Genomic DNA, 5,000 nt, shown 5'->3' with positions numbered 1-5,000 from the left:
TGGAGGATTGGTTTTGTAATAATATGTTATTTCTTTATCATTTTTTTTAAGACTGCATTAACTTTTGGATCTGCATTAACTAAGTTGAGACTAGAGACTAGAGGATTAATAATCAAAAGGAAAAAATGACAAAAAAATTATATATTTAACGAAAGATGTGTATGTGCAGACACACACACACACACACACACACACATATATATATATATATACTTATACATATATATACAGATATACAGACATACAGACAGACAGACAGAAGACACACATACATTATATATATATATATATATATATATATATATATATATATATATATATATATATACCTATACATATATACATACACACATACACACACACACACACATATATATATATATATTTATTTATTTATACTTATATATATATGTATATTTATATAATATATACAAATATATACATATATATATTATTATATATAATATATACAAACATATATATATATATATATATATATATATATATAATATATATATATATAATATATATATTATATATATAAGAGAGAGAGAGAGAGACAGAGAGAGAAATATATATAGAGAGAAAGACAGAGAGGGGGGGGGGGAGAGAGAGAGAGAGAGAGAGAGAGAGAGAGAGAGAGAGAGAGAGAGAGAGAGAGAGAGAGAGAGAGAGAGAGAGAGAGAGAGAGAGAGAGAGAGAGAGAGAGAGAGAAAGAGAGAGAGAGAGAAGAAAGAGAGAGAGAGAAGAAAGAGAGAGAGAGAGAGAGAGAGAGAGAGAGAGAGAGAGAAGAGAGAGAGAGAGAGAGAGAGAGAGAGAAAGAAAGAGAGAGAGAGGAAGAAAGAGATAGGAAGAGAGAGAGAGAGAGAGGGAAAGATAGAATGAAAAAAAAAGAGAGACAGAGAGAGAGAAACAAGACCCCCTCCAACCGAGTTCCTGCCACCAGTTCAACAACAACCCCGTGTATGAACACATTTCGACTAACGACCCCACGACCTGATTCGCATCGCCGGAAGCAACGCATGAGTTCGCAGGTCGTGCAATTTGGCACTGGTATCAGGCGGGGGGAGAAGGGGGGGGGGGGTTCTTGTCTGTGTCTATGATCGTAAGGATGATTATGTAACGATGATGATGGTGATGATAATGATGATGATGATGTATTCAAATCTATTCCTCCCATAAACATACAACATCAAATCAAACATAATAAACAATCTACCAAAACCTTTATTAACATTTTCCAAAATTTCCCTCCCCCCTCCCCCCTCCCCCCCACCAACAAACTTTCATTTCCTCCAGCCTTCATATACAATGGTAAAAGCCACTATGAAAATATATACAAACACAAGGCTACATTACAAGGCACATAACAACACCAACAATGCCATTTTGCGCAGTTCATATTTCTTTTTTTCTTTTTTTCTTTTTTTTTAGTTCTGTGGGCGTTAGTGGGCGTTTCCCGTGCCACACAGCCGGGAAATAATATTAGGAAAGGGAAAGGGAGGGAGGGGGTGGTGGGGTAGGGGTTAGGGGTAAGGGGGAGGGAAGGGGGTAGGTTAGGGTGTGTCTAGAGACATGCATGAGTAAATGCGTGTGGGGGGGAGGGGTAAGGGGGGGGAAGGGGATGGTGGGTGGAGGGAAGGGGTGATGGGTGTGCAGAGGGGGGGGTAGATAGGGGTAAGGGAGAAGGAAGGCAAAGAGGAAAGGAAGGGAAAGAGGCAATGGGGTAAAGGGAGGAGGGCTGAAGAGGAAGAGGAGAGAGGGGAGGGGGTGAAGGGAGGGGAGCGACATTTTTTTTTTTTTTTTTTTTTTTTACGTTTCGTGTCACTGACCTCGAGTGCAACAAGCGCAGATCTGATTTTTACTTTTTGGGGAATCGCGATACTTTTTCATGTAAATGGGGAAATATGTATGCATGTACAATATTTTTCGGTTACAAGTTCACCCACAGTTATACATGAAGAATTAAATGCTATCACTGATGTGTTTTAACTGACACACATGCATAGTCAACACATACATACACAACTGCTCACAGACACACACACACACACACACACACACACACACGCACACACACACACACACACACATTTTCATTCATTCTCTCTCTCTCTCTCTCTCTCCTTCTCTTTCCCTTACTTAGACATTCACTCACTCTACTCCCTTCGTTTCTCCTCTTCCTCTCCTCACCTCTCCTCTCATATAATCACCAATGCATATCATACTTTGGGAGAGAGAGAAAAAAATCGATAAATGCTCCCACGCACAAAAGGATAATTAGAGCCAGTAACGGTTGAGGTGGAATTATCCTACGACCGGATGTAAACACAAGGCGGGGGACGATTTCAAACACATCCTACAGACCGCAATGTCGTGCTGTGCTATGCTGTGCTGTAGTGTTTTTCTTTTTTTTTCCATTGTTAGTTTCTTAGTTATTATTGATTTCTTATGGTATGATGATGTGTGGCGATGAACATCATCATAATAATGACAACATGTAATAACAGCAGTGATATCCTCAATGATGATGATATCATTATTAGCCATCAAGTCAATCCTTCCATCGTCATAATCATTATCATCATATTCTCTGTCGTTTCCATCATCAATTTACGTGTTTATTCAGCTGTTATCAGAACGCAGGGGAAAGTCAACAATAAATTGTTTATTTTTAGCGCTTGACGTTATGCAGTGCCTGAATTGCAAGACCTAATGCATAAACATTTATATATAAATGTACATGTGTTTGTTTGCGTGTGTTTGTTTGTGTGTGTGTGTGCATGTGTGAGAGAGGGAGAGAGAGAGGGAGGGAAAAAGGATTGAGGAGAGAGAGAGAGAGAGAGAGAGAGAGAGAGAGAGAGAGAGAGAGAGAGAGAGAGAGAGAGAGAGAGAGAGAGAGAGAGAGAGAGGGTTGGAGAGAAAGACAGAGACAGAAAGAGAGAGAGAGAAATAAAGAGAGAGAGAAAAAAAGGAGAGGGACAACACATACATCAAAGCGCCAACGAAAATGTTATCATTTTCTTTCATCTTTCCTTTTCAACTCAATCTATTCAGAATTCAGTGCATTCTCCCGGTGCGGCACTCGATCATAAATCCAGCAATATAAATCTTCGATAAAAAACAAGTAAGTGATTTACGGGCCACCTCCTCTCCGGGATTAACAATGCGCGTTGCCTTTATCTATTTATTTCACTTTATCTTTTTATTTCTTGAGGGAGGAGGTGGGGGTGCGAAAGGGGGAGGTAGAATAAATGAGAGAACTTAATAAACATCCTAAACCGATAATGCAAGCTCAATATTGATAACAAAAAGTTCAGTCACATACATTTGTAGGCAGATCGATACATACATTGATAATATATATATATATTATATATATATATATATATATATATATATATATATATGTATATATATGCATAATATATATATATATATATATATATATATAATATAATATATATATATATATTGTTATATAAATATGCATATATATACATATATATATATATATATATATATATATATATATATATATATATATATATATATATATATATATATATGCATACACACACACACACATACATATATATATATATAAGAGAGAGAGAGAGAGAGAGAGAGAGAGAGAGAGAGAGAGAGAGAGAGAGAGAGAGAGAGAGAGAGAGAGAGAGAGAGAGAGAGAGAGAGAGGGGGAGAGAGAGGGGGAGGGGGAGAGAGAGAGAGAGAGAGAGAGAGAGAGAGAGAGAGAGAGAGAGAGAGAGAGAGAGAGAGAGAGAGAGAGAGAGAGAGAGAGAAATATAAAAATAGATAAACACAATGATTGGCACATGAATAACAGGAAAGATATTGGCACAACTCACCTTTGCAAACAAATGTGTATCCTCTAGACACGCAAGAAGTTCAGCAAAAATGCTTCTTCGTCCCAGCACTTCTTGAGATCACGTCAGTCAAACACCACTTCAAATTCTTAAATAAATCCTGTCTTTTTTTTCTTTTCTTTTTTTGTCTTTCTCTCTCCCTTCCCGTCGATGTTCCTGCAACGACGGAGGATATAACAGTGGTCCTGTGGGTAAGGAACAGGCCCTAGGGAGGCCGCAACGTCACAGATGGGTGGGTGGGATGGGGGGAGGGGGACACACCCTGTTGTTCTTCTCAAGGTTATTTGAGAATCTATCTTTTTTTTCTTTCTTATACGATCACTGTCGACCACCTTACTGTCAAAGGGTTTGGGAGCGACTGAGGAATGCTATAAGACTTGGGTTGCTTAAATATAAGGAGGCGGGGTAGGGTGTGTTCCTGTGTTCCCGAATCTTGCCATTTGTTTGAATCAGCTGATTTCATTTCTTTTGCTTCTTTATTTCTATCCGATTAGGCTATTTATAGAACGGTTGATCATAGATTGTAATTACTTTGGCTCTATGAGCGCGATATGTTGATTAAAACGTGCAGTATAATAATTCTAATACGATTAATCTCTTTGCAGTACTCCTCTTTCATTGAGATAAAACGGACGATGCATTATGGCATTTTGTGTAACATTTTGGAGGATGATCACTCGAAAACTAGTAATCAACCACTGAACGGTCTTGACGTCATAATAACGTCACATTCATTCTATCCATCCGCCAATCATAATACTTCCTGACGATGACGCGCATGGAGCTCGCAGACAGCTAGCCAATCACGACGTCTCATTTTGGGGATGTCCCTGGTTTTTCCTGTAGGCTGTATACAAACGCGGCCAAGTTGCGCTTATATCTCCAGTATATGTGTTCTTTATACATTTTTTTTTCAGCAGTGGAATTTCACGTTTGTAAAATGTATGTTTTTCTAAAAATATTTTCCTAAACAATTTAGACAAACCTTTCCGAACCAATATGTCGATAGATTACGTGACCCGCATTCCCAACAACAACAATTTCAAAATAGAATGTGTCACTTCAGACTACCAACGAAAATAGCCCCAAAATGACAATATTTTGATGTGATGA

The 5,000-nt window shown here is 38.2% G+C and overlaps 2 protein-coding genes across 2 annotated transcripts in view; one reads left to right on the top strand and one right to left on the bottom strand.

Annotated features, from left to right (window-relative positions):
* hdly (hadley) overlaps positions 1–4,254 on the bottom strand; it is a 28,858-nt gene extending 24,604 nt beyond the window's left edge. The window contains exon 1 of the mRNA XM_043011134.2: positions 3,870–4,254. The gene's annotated coding sequence lies outside the window, so the exon portion shown is untranslated. The remainder of the gene's footprint in view (positions 1–3,869) is intronic.
* LOC122251788 (uncharacterized) overlaps positions 1–5,000 on the top strand; it is a 289,428-nt gene that overhangs the window by 113,817 nt on the left and 170,611 nt on the right. The window lies entirely within an intron of this gene.

The sequence above is a fragment of the Penaeus japonicus genome, unplaced genomic scaffold, assembly GCF_977035675.1.
Source record: "Penaeus japonicus unplaced genomic scaffold, GWHDUDI00000001_assembly GWHDUDI00000014, whole genome shotgun sequence".
NCBI lineage: Eukaryota > Metazoa > Arthropoda > Malacostraca > Decapoda > Penaeidae > Penaeus > Penaeus japonicus.
This window is presented reverse-complemented; position numbering and strand designations above follow the sequence as displayed.